Source organism: Protomyctophum parallelum (genome assembly GCF_964188405.1).
Source record: "Protomyctophum parallelum genome assembly, chromosome: 13".
Taxonomy (NCBI): Eukaryota; Metazoa; Chordata; class Actinopteri; order Myctophiformes; family Myctophidae; genus Protomyctophum; species Protomyctophum parallelum.
In genome coordinates this window covers 32,766,596-32,778,809 of record NC_139708.1, presented here as the reverse complement: position 1 = coordinate 32,778,809, position 12,214 = coordinate 32,766,596, and the positions used below count along the sequence as shown (strand labels likewise).

The following is a 12,214-nucleotide window of genomic DNA, read 5'->3' as shown; positions in this document are numbered from 1 at the left end:
TAGTTTCTGAGTTATTTAACTTAAACGCCCAATGCATTCTATATGGCAATAGCACAAACTTTGGCATGCTACTAGTCCTACATACAAAATGATGAAAAACGAGGATATATTTTTTTTCAAAAATTAAAGAAACGATGGGCTATAACCCATCGTTTTTTTAATTTTTTAAATTTTTTCGAATCCTCAAAAATGATGAAAAACGGCGTGCTATAGTATGCCCTACGATATGGGCTATAGCCCATTGTCCAAAATGATGAAAAACGAGGATAATCTTTTTTTTTTTAATTCAAAAAATGAGGAAAAACGGCGTGCTATAGTATGCCGTACGATATGGGCTATAGCCCATGGTCCAAAATGATGAAAAACGAGGATTAAAAAAAATTTCAAAAAATGATGGGCTATAACCCATCGTTTTTTTCATTTTTTAATTTTTTTCAAATCCTCAAAAATGATGAAAAACGGCGTGCTATAGTATGCCGTACGATATGGGCTATAGCCCATGGTCCAAAATGATGAAAAACGAGGATAAAAAAATAAAAATCTAAATTCAAAAAACGATGGGCTATAACCCATCGTTTTTTTTTCATTTTTTCATTTTTTTCAAATCCTCAAAAATGATGAAAAACGGCGTGCTATAGTATGCCGTACGATATGGGCTATAGCCCATGCCAGACGTTCTCTCTACCGCAACATACTTAAAAGTATAGCGGTGTATGAGAATGGGTGTTGCAGAGGATGATGTCTCATCCTCCGCAACAAACTTTGGCATGCTACTAGTCCTACATACTTACACCTAGCAACCCCATTCTAGCCTACTTAGGTTCATCTTACGGTGGACATGTTTGCCTGAAAAGGAATATTTGAAATGTTTCATAGTTTTAGAAATATAGTGCTTTCAAATTTACAATGGGGCTCAATGGCAGACATTGGCACGTAAAAAATCACTTTCACCTAGAAACTCCATTCACACTTTTTATTATTCAGCTTACTGTGGAGACACATGCTGGAACTTTTTACTTTGAAATGTTTTATAGTTTCTGAGTTATTTAACTTAAACGCCCAATGCATTCTATATGGCAATAGCACAAACTTTGGCATGCTACTAGTCCTACATACAAAATGATGAAAAACGAGGATATATTTTTTTTCAAAAATTCAAAAAACGATGGGCTATAACCCATCGTTTTTTTAATTTTTTAAATGTTTTCGAATCCTCAAAAATGATGAAAAACGGCGTGCTATAGTATGCCCTACGATATGGGCTATAGCCCATTGTCCAAAATGATGAAAAACGAGGATAATCTTTTTTTTTTTAATTCAAAAAACGATGGGCTATAACCCATCGTTTTTTTCATTCATTTTTTTCAAATCCTCAAAAATGATGAAAAACTGCGTGCTATAGTATGCCGTACGATATGGGCTATAGCCCATGGTCCAAAATTATGAAAAACGAGGATAAAAAAAAAAGTCAAAAATTCAAAAAACGATGGGCTATAACCCATAGTTTTTTTCATTTTTTTCAAATCCTCAAAAATGTGGAAAAACGGCATGCTAGTATGCCGTACGATATGGGCTATAGCCCATGGTCCAAAATTATGAAAAACGAGGATAAAAAAAAAAGTCAAAAATTCAAAAAACGATGGTTTATAACCCATAGTTTTTTTCATTTTTTTCAAATCCTCAAAAATGTGGAAAAACGGCATGCTAGTATGCCGTACGATATGGGCGCCCATGGTCCAAAATGATGAAAAACTAGGATTCTTTTTTTTTTTCAAAAAATTCAAAAAACGATGGGCTATAACCCATCGTTTTTTTCATTTTTTCCAAATCCTCAAAAATGATTAAAAACGGCGTGCTATAGTATGCCGTACGATATGGGCTATAGCCCATGGTCCAAAATGATGAAAAATTTGGATTATTATTTTTTTAATTAAAAAAATGATGGGATATAAGCCATCGTTTATTTCATTTTTTCATTTTTTTCAAATCCTCAAAAATGTTGAAAAACGGCGTGCTATAGTATGCCGTACGATATGGGCTATAGCCCATGCCAGACGTTCTCTCTACCGCAACCTACTTAAAAGTATAGCGGTGTATGAGAATGGGTGTTGCAGAGGATGATGTCTCATCCTCCGCAACAAACTTTGGCATTTAAATGTTTTCGAATCCTCAAAAATGATGAAAAACGGCGTGCTATAGTATGCCCTACGATATGGGCTATAGCCCATTGTCCAAAATGATGAAAAACGAGGATAATCTTTTTTTTTTTAATTCAAAAAACGATGGGCTATAACCCATCGTTTTTTTCATTCATTTTTTTCAAATCCTCAAAAATGATGAAAAACTGCGTGCTATAGTATGCCGTACGATATGGGCTATAGCCCATGGTCCAAAATTATGAAAAACGAGGATAAAAAAAAAAGTCAAAAATTCAAAAAACGATGGGCTATAACCCATAGTTTTTTTCATTTTTTTCAAATCCTCAAAAATGTGGAAAAACGGCATGCTAGTATGCCGTACGATATGGGCGCCCATGGTCCAAAATGATGAAAAACTAGGATTCTTTTTTTTTTTCAAAAAATTCAAAAAACGATGGGCTATAACCCATCGTTTTTTTCATTTTTTCCAAATCCTCAAAAATGATTAAAAACGGCGTGCTATAGTATGCCGTACGATATGGGCTATAGCCCATGGTCCAAAATGATGAAAAATTAGGATTATTATTTTTTTAATTAAAAAAATGATGGGATATAAGCCATCGTTTATTTCATTTTTTCATTTTTTTCAAATCCTCAAAAATGTTGAAAAACGGCGTGCTATAGTATGCCGTACGATATGGGCTATAGCCCATGCCAGACGTTCTCTCTACCGCAACCTACTTAAAAGTATAGCGGTGTATGAGAATGGGTGTTGCAGAGGATGATGTCTCATCCTCCGCAACAAACTTTGGCATGCTACTAGTCCTACATACTTACACCTAGCAACCCCATTCTAGCCTACTTAGGTTCATCTTACGGTGGACATGTTTGCCTGAAAAGGAATCTTTGAAATGTTTCATAGTTTTAGAAATATAGTGCTTTCAAATTTGAGACTTTTAACATGGGGCTCAATGGCAGATTTTGGCACGTCAAAAAATCACTTTCACCTAGAAACTCCATTCACACTTTTTATTATTCAGCTTACTGTGGAGACACATGCTGGAACGTTTTACTTTGAAATGTTTTGTACTTTCTGAGTTATTTAACTTAAACGCCCAATGCATTCTCTATGGCAATAGCACAAACTTTGGCATGCTACTAGTCTTACATACTTAAACCTACCAACCCCATTCTGGCCTACTTAGGTTCATCTTACGGTGGACATGTTTGCCTGAAAAGGAATCTTTGAAAGGTGTCATAGTTTTAGAAATATATAGTGCTTTCAAATTTGAGACTTTTAACATGGGGCTCAATGGCAGATTTTGGCACGTCAAAAAATCACTTTCACCAAGAAACTCCATTCACACTTTTTATTATTCAGCTTACTGTGGAGACACATGCTGGAACGTTTCACTTATAAGGCTTTCAAATTTGAGACATTTATAATGGGGCTCAATGGCAGCTCTATGCCCTCTGAGACCATGGACTATAGCCTTTCGCTTTTCCACGATTTTCACCTTTTTTGTAAATCCTCCGAAATCGTGAAAAATGGCACCCTATACTATAGCATGCGCTCCGAGACGATGGACTACAGCCTGTCGCTTTTCCGCGATTTTCACCTTCTATACCACTATAGCGCGCCGCTCAATGACCTTGACCAATATCAATGACCTTGAGCAGTATAAATGACCTTCTTAAGACTAGTAAATGACCTTGACCAGTATAAATGACCTTTACAAGTATAAATGACCTTGACCAGTATAAATTACCTTCACCAGTATAAATGACCTTGACCAGTATGCGGTCCGTGACCATGGACTATAGACTTTCGCTTTTCCGCGATTTTCACCTTTTTTTTTAAATCCTCGGAAATCGTAAAAAACAACAACATACTATAGCATGCCCTCCGACACCATGGACTATTGCCTTTCGCTTTTCCTTGATTCTCACCTTTTTTCAAATCCTCAACAATGATGAAGAATCGTTCACTATAGGTGACCTCAATGACCTTGACCAATATCAATGACCTTGAGCAGTATAAAAGACCTTGACCAGTATGAGGTCCGTGACCATGGACTATAGCCTTTCGCTTTTCCGTGATTTTCAGCTTTTTTTCAGATCCTCCTAAATCGTGAAAAATGGCACCCTATAGCATGCGCTCCGAGACGATGAACACGAAGGTTGTTCGGCATGAAGGACACACATGTGTATCAAAGTTGTATTGCTCACGGTAAAACGGTTCCTGAGCTTTTCCTGTTTAAAGTTTGCATTTTCAGTTTTAGTGCTATAGCGCCACCCTTTGGCCAATGGTGGTGGGCTTTCGTTTCCGCTTCCGTTTGGCATAGCCCTCTACCATATTGCCAAGTTTCGCGAAAACCCGACACCACGGTTCAGCCAGACCTGCTATTTTTGGCGGAAGGAGAAGAGAAAAACAGACACAATAAGGGGCAAGGAACCCCTTCGGGCTTGTCACTGGGTTATCATCTATGAAACGGCAACACAATATAAAAATAAACCATTTAAATACAACAAATTGAGCAGGGAACCGCAGGGAGTTGAACCCCGTTCTGGTAAACCAGGAAGTACCAAAACCAGTGCCTTAGTTTGTTTTGTTGTAATTTACAGGTCCAACAGCAATCACATTAATTTACATTTCTTTCAACAGTAAAAATGCCATCATATCGCACAAACCATACCTGTAACTGTCATGGGCTATAAATGATATAAATATAAATTTTCTATAAATGAGAAAATAGGTTTTGAAAAAAAGAGGAAAATCATTCCAAGACCATGAGCTATAAATGATGAAAAACCAGGATTTTAAAAAAGGACGAAAATCACTCCGAGACCATGGGCTATAGTCCATGGTCTCGGAGTGATTTTCGTCTTTTTTTTCAAATCTTCAAAAATGATGAAAAATGGCATGCTATAGTATGCCGTCCGAGACCATGGGCTATAGCCCATGTTCAAAAATGATGAAAAACAAGGATTTGAAAAAAAGACGAAAATCACTCCGAGACCATGGGCTATAATCCATGGTGTCGGAGTGATTTTTGTCTTTTTTTTTCAAATCCTCAAAAATGATGAAAAACGGAATGCTATAATATGCCGTCTGTCCCGTCTTTTATTTCGAATCCTCAAAAATGTAGAAAACAGCATTCTATAGTATGCCATCCGAGGCCATGGGTTATGGGCTGAACTTGAACAGACAACCTGTGGCTCACATAGACAGCAGCTTATCACAGAGAGCCATGCTCTGAGAATTTCCTCAGTTTTCCATTGTTCTTCTGGGTGTTATTCTCCAAAATGTGGTCCACATGTTGGAGAGTAGAAGAGTAGAAGGAAGGAACTCAGCTAGACTTGAACCCATAACCTGTGGCTCACTTAGACAGCAGCTTATCACAGAGTGCCACCATGCTCTCTGAGAATCTCCTCCGCTTTCCATCTCTTTCCAGTGTTCTTCTACTTGTGTTCATATTTGGAAGCATCGGCAATGTCCATAAATCAGTCGTGAGGGGACTGCAGGGGGGGATTGCAGTAAGACACAAGCCGAGAGCTATAAGGCATTGGCAAAATTCTGTTCAGTGTCTGCGATAATTGGCAGTCGCCATTATGGAGAAGGCGATGCTTCCTGTACCCGAGATCTGTATCCTGAAGCACAGATTTCCAAGTTTGCGCATCTACTATTGTTTGTGTTCAAGAATTTCTTGTTAAATGTGTATGCAAATAAAGATGTTAAATGTGTGCGTGTGTGCGTATGTGAGAGAGAGAGAGAGAGAGAGAAACTGACTGACTGGCTGGCTGACTGACTGAATAATATACCGGTAAGCACAACTTATCCCAGTGGGAAAGCTTAAGAATACCACAAACAGAAGTTGTCTTGGCGTCAGTGTGTTCAGGACTTGGATGAAGATGCTCAGGTTGTTTGTTCCTGGCCTGTTTATAGCCAAACAATGTAAAAGTCGTGTTTTGGAAGCCATTGTGCCTGGGGGAAAGCTTAAAAAACGGTTGAAGAAAGGAAAGGAAGTGTGTTTTGGTGTCAGTGGCTGAGTGGGTTGAGCACAAAGCTCCAGAGGTCAAAGCTGTGTGTTCAGCTTGTGTTACTCTGAAATCCAACATCCCATGGGACAGCTTCAAATACTCTTCAAGAACAAGTAGACTGTGTCTTGTGATTCAGTGGCTAAAGCCTGATTTATACTTTGTCATAATGATGATATAGCAGATCACAAGCTTACAATATCATCGTATATGTATTATTTACGTATAAGCATTAGTGTCCTGAAGGACTGGTTGCTAACTCATGCACTAGACCGGATGATGGGAGGTAGAAAGGTTTTTCTACTACAAAAGTAGGTACAAATGATCTTGGGAGTCATGTGAAAATGAGCGCCAAACAGCGTTTTTAGATTTCATACTGTTTATCAGGCTGTAATTGGCTTCAAATTAGTGGGCGTGATTAGTGTCATATCAGTATCCTGGGTGCATATATATCTTTGGTCTACTAACATACATTCCGACATAACACTACTTTGGTCCGACATCCTTCCCCAAACCTTAACCTATAACCGCACGCGGAAGCCATTGGTGAGTCTTAACCGGACAAGTGGGCACTGTTGGTTCAGTGAGGGACGCAACGCGGCCCAATCTTTAGATGTGAAGGCAGTGACGCTGCCTGAACCTCTAGTGGTCATTATCACGTCAGTATCCATGGTGTCTGTGAAGTATAGGTGTATTTAAATTCGGCACACAAAATGGCACATGCCTGTACCTAAAGTCTCTGCAAAAATGGCAAAGCTAGGAAATAAGACGGTATGTCTGTGCTTTGGTAATAGCAACGGTATGTATTTGTGAAACTTTTCATTTCTTGTGGCAAACGTATGCTTATCACACGAATGTCATGCCTGATTATTTTTATTACAAACTGAAACTAGAAATGCACTCTCGAGATGCCAACTTGCGCCTCACACACAAGTAGGCCACACATGGCCTATCTGTGCGCAAGCAGAGCGTGCAATACTGCTACTAACTAATGTCTATTACAACTGCTGTTCTAAATCCTTCAGCCCAATGCATAGTCAATGGAAATAGCACCAACTTTGTCGTTTTTTTTTTTTTTTTTTTTAAGATATTTTTTTGTGGCTTACGCCTTTATTGATTTTTTTAAGGGATAGAAAGTAGGCTGACAGGAAACGGGAGAGAGATGGGGGGATGACATGCGGTAAAGGCCGTGTCGGGTCCGGGAGTCGAACCCGCGGCACACCGCGACTGGATCACCAGTCCGGTGCCCAGACCGTTACGCTACGGCCTGGGCCAACTTTGTCGTTTTTGATTGGGAGCTTGCATCAGTAAACAAGTCCCATACATCTAGCATGCATCAATGTTGTATGCTAGATCGAAAGGTGTGAGTCAGGGCTTACGCTTTCCGTAATTTATACACATGATGTCGTACACTGGTCTTGTGCAACACAAATAGCCAATCTACAAGATAAAGTTCACAACATGTTGTGAGCTTGTATTTTCATCGCATGATGACATCAGGCCATTAAGGTGAAGAGTAATGGCACTTGAACACACGTCTCAACATCAAAACGTACCCTGATATGAAGAGCATGGGATCATTCATGCCCCCAGGCGACAGCCTAATAATGATCAGTCAGCCAATGGTGATGACAAACAACGAACTGAGCATGATTACTTCATCGCATGACTTCACTGGATTCTAACACGTCCTGGCCCTGGAGTGTTTGTTGGCGCGCTCTTTAAACACAAAACTACTGCTCAGGATGTTGCTCATGTGTCCCTCGTTTTCCCACACACGTCCCCCGGCCCCTCGTCAGAGCCACCAGCAGAGAACATTAAAACGTGGCTGGGAATCAGCCACCGGTGGCAGCTGGATCAGTATTTTTCCAAGCCGAAGTGATTGATCAGGGAGAGAGAGAGAGAGAGAGAGAGAGAGAGAGAGAGAGAGAGAGAGAGAGAACACGGGTCTGGGTCTGGGATCCAAGGGGTTTTTTCTGAAGGGGGGGGGGGTGGGGGTTCAGAGGAAGCTGCAGGTGTGGGGAAGAGAAAACATAATCACATCTCAAGTCAAACAAATGCGTCTACGCTGATGGAGATGGATGGTGGGGGCAGCATTCCAGTCCACGCTGGAGACCCCTACTTCTTAACCGTGTGTCTCCCCCCCCCCCCCCCCCCCCCCCTCATTCACTGCACTGTTGCCGGGCCAGACATCTGGAGCATAGGAGAGAGAGAGAGAGAGAGAGAGAGAGAGAGAGAGAGAGAGAGAGAGATGGAGGGAGGGAGGGAGGGAGGGAGGGAGGGAGGGAGTGAGAGTGAGAGTGAGAATGAATGTATGGGTGAGTCAGGGACTGAGATTTAGAGGCAGAGAATGGAGAGGAGGAGAGAGGGATGGAGTGGAGGATGAATGGAGGGGAGGGGAGAGGTGAAAGCTGTTAAGTGAACCACTGTGTTTATCTTAAGAGGCATGGGACTACAGTGGAGGAGGGAGCGCACGTGAGCGCGCATGCATGGGAGTTTACGCCCTCCATGTGTCTGCATGCTATCCATCCCTCAGTCTGTTTGTGTCACTCTCTTCATCCCTCTTTCTCGATGTCTCTGTCCACCTCTCTTTCTTTCTCTCCATCTCTCGTTACTTCTACTCCTCTGAAGCTTGTGGTACCTCAGTGCATATTCCTCTGCTGCAGACGTCACAGTGGTTCTCAAAGTGGGTGCTGGGGACCGCCAGGGGTCCTTGCGGCGATCTCACAAAATGAGTTAACATAGCATAAAAATCTGTTAACCGGTGCACCTGCTATTTCCAAGAAATATGGAGAAAATGTGAATAATGTTGAATATTGTTGCTGTCGGGAGGAAACCTCATAACTCCATTTTTTAGGTTTTTGCATAAATCAGTGCTATTGAACACCCTTTACGTCTGTTTAGATAAAATGAGCTCTTACAACATACTGTACAAACATTACAAACCAGGTCATAAAAAAATATCATACAGAATGGGCCTTTAAAACACACACACACAAACATAATCATGAATAAACACAATGTTTACATGAAAGCAACACCTCTCTGTTAATATAAACATATCCAAAGTAAATGCACAGAATCATAAAACACAAACACATTACCTTGTTCCCGTTCTAGCTGGGTGCTAAGATAAAACTGTTGCTGCTGCTTGCCTCAAACATTTCCTTCTGATTCTGAGCAGCCAGGTGAGTGCAATAACCAATCAAGGAAACCCCCAGTGGAAAGTTACCAGGCTCTCAGCCACACACTGGACTCAAAACCAAAAAACCCCTGCATGCAAATAATTACAAAGACAAAATACAGTGCCTTGGGTCATTTACAATATATATAAACTCACAACACAAACTTTGTTGGGGCAGTATTGCTTTGTTTTGAAAATATAAGGTTTTCTTAATTTCCTGAAAAACGTATAATTTTCATTTCCTGAAAAATGAACAATTTGGAGTTAAGAGGTTTCTTCCCGACAACAGAGATATTTTGTAAACATTTTTAACCTACTCAAATCTTGAATGAGGGTTCCTAGCTGGCACGTAGGCTAATCTTTTCAAATGGGGTCCACAGCCGAATACATATTAATTTAGGCCTTTAGGGGCCCTTGACATTTAGAACTTTGAGAACCACTGTCATGACGGACAACAGTGTTGAAACGGCGTGACCTCCTCCATCAGTCCTCCTGTCTCCACCACCACCACCACCACCACCCATATACCCTCTTCTCTCCTCTCCCTCCTCCTCCTCATTCCTCTCGGATGCCCGGAGAGCAGCAGGACCACTCCAAACCTCTCTCCTTCCCTCCAGAGATCTATAAAAATCTGCTCCAGCCTTGTTTTCTCTGCAAGTCGAGGGATGAGTTGGGGCTCATAAAGAGAACGCTCAGAGGGCACGCTGAGGTCTTGAGGTTCTGTAAAAGACATAGCATCAGCGCTAGTGGGTACTAGTGTGTGTGTGTGTGTGTGTGTGTGTGTGTGTGTGTGTGTGTGTGTGTGTGTGTGTGTGTGTGTGTGTGTGTGTGTGTGTGTGTGTGTGTGTGTGTGTGTGTAGGGGTGTAAGGGGGGCACCTTGGGAGTACTTGATCCCTGTGAGCGGTGAACGGCCCGGGGGGGGGAGAACACGCTCTGTAAATTTCCCCCCTGCATGCTGTGTTCTCTGTGTAACAGCAGCCCGCACTCGTAAAGACAAACGGGAAGAAAAAAACACACACACGGCTGACAGGTGTCAACGACGAGAATGCTTGTGGAAAAAGAAAAGCCACACAAAAAGTTATGATGAAATATTATCACACGCTTTGTTTGCTACGTCCCTGCCTCAACAATGCCGTTTTTGTGTGCCAAATGTGTGTCAATGCGTGTGTGTGTGTGTGTGTGTGTGTGTGTGTGTGTGTGTGTGTGTGTGTGTGTGTGTGTGTGTGTGTGTGTGTGTGTGTGTGTGTGTGTGTGTGTGTGTGTGCGCGTGCTCGTGTGCGCACATGAGTGTGTGCACGTGTGTCTGTGACTCTGTGTGGATTCTGCATTACACACGTGTATTCATGTCTGCGCGTTTGTTCAAGTGTGCATGTGTATGGATTCTGAATTATGTGCGCATGCATGTGCATCTGCATGAGCGTGTGTGCGTGTGTGCGTGTGTGTGTGTGTGTGTGTGTGTGTGTGTGTGTGTGTGTGTGTGTGTGTGTGTGTGTGTGTGTGTGTGTGTGTGTGTGTGTGTGTGTGTGTGTGTGTGTGTGTGTGTGTGTGTGCGCGCGCGCGTGTGCATGTGCGTGTGTGTGCATGTGTGTGTGTTTTTACTGCTGATGGCACAGCGGAGGATTTATTTGAACAGATGTGAACTCTCAGTGCCAGGCTGACCTCAGGTCCTACTTGGCTACACTGGGGGCTGATCTCTCTGCCCTGGAAAAATAACACTCCATTTAACAGACTGACCTGTGGAAAAGAGCTCGCAAATACGCCGTGTAATACATCCAGGAATAAGGCTACATTTCCGCGTGCATGGATTTTGACTTTTGAGTAATTGAATATCAACTTTAAACCACACGGTCACACGCTGCACAGCTTGTCGTGACACGCAGCCGCACGCGCGTCCATCCCTGTCTTCTGTGAGATATAGCTGAGTTACGGCAACCAGACTTGTGGTAAAACCGGGAGGCATATTCCCCTCAAAGTCATACACACACACACACACACACACACACACACACACATATATATATATATATACAGTATATAGCCTATATGTCCTTGGATTTATACTCTCATTGACTGACAATGGAGGGTTTTACACCAAATGCCCTGTGCATTAACAGAGCCCGCAGTGTGAGTTAGGGGAGTACAGGGGTTGCCGACAGAGCCATAAAGGGGGGGAAATTTATGTGGCGAAGCGATAGAGGGGAGGTCAGCATCGGAGTGAAGTGTGGAGGGGTGGACAGGGATGAGGAGACAGCGATGTTTGGAGAAAGGACAGCGGAGAGCCACGCTAATTTATACCCTGGTAATTGGAAACAGCACCGTCCTGCACCTGAACCGCATTCCGAGCCCCGTGGCCAGCAGCGCTGCCGGTCCGGGGCAACGTGGGAGGGAGATGAGGGCCGAGGGGATGGAGGGATGAATGGAGGGATGTGGGAGGAAGGTTAGGGTCAGTGTCAATGGCGGCTTTGTTATTTCGGGGAGCGTTGCACCCTCACCCCTGCAGATGGGACAGGGGTTAGCGAGTGTGTGTGAGTAGGCTGTGTGTGGCGCGTACATGCATTCTGCATCTGCACGCATATATGTGTGTTGCATGCGTGCCCATCTGTGTGCATATTATGCCAACACGCACATGTGTGTCTGAACGTGTGTCTGTGCAGAATTATGTTAGAAACGTCGGTTCTGGGGGTCAAGTTGTTGTGACAGTCCCACACACTAGACGGGCTCATGAGGACCACCCTGCCTCAATAGAGGAGGAGGAGGAGGGTGGGGGGACTCGACTTAATATGTCATGGTTTCAATCCGACACGATCTAACAACGACATGGCTGGACTTCAGGAGTGTTAGCTTCCTACTTAA

The 12,214-nt window shown here is 42.6% G+C and overlaps 1 protein-coding gene across 1 annotated transcript in view; it reads left to right on the top strand.

The window, feature by feature from the left end:
- Positions 1-11,645, top strand: part of kri1 (KRI1 homolog) — a 190,285-nt gene extending 178,640 nt beyond the window's left edge. Inside the window, exon 19 of the transcript XR_014570111.1 lies at positions 11,629-11,645. The gene's annotated coding sequence lies outside the window, so the exon portion shown is untranslated. The remainder of the gene's footprint in view (positions 1-11,628) is intronic.
- Positions 11,646-12,214: the final 569 nt, after the last annotated feature.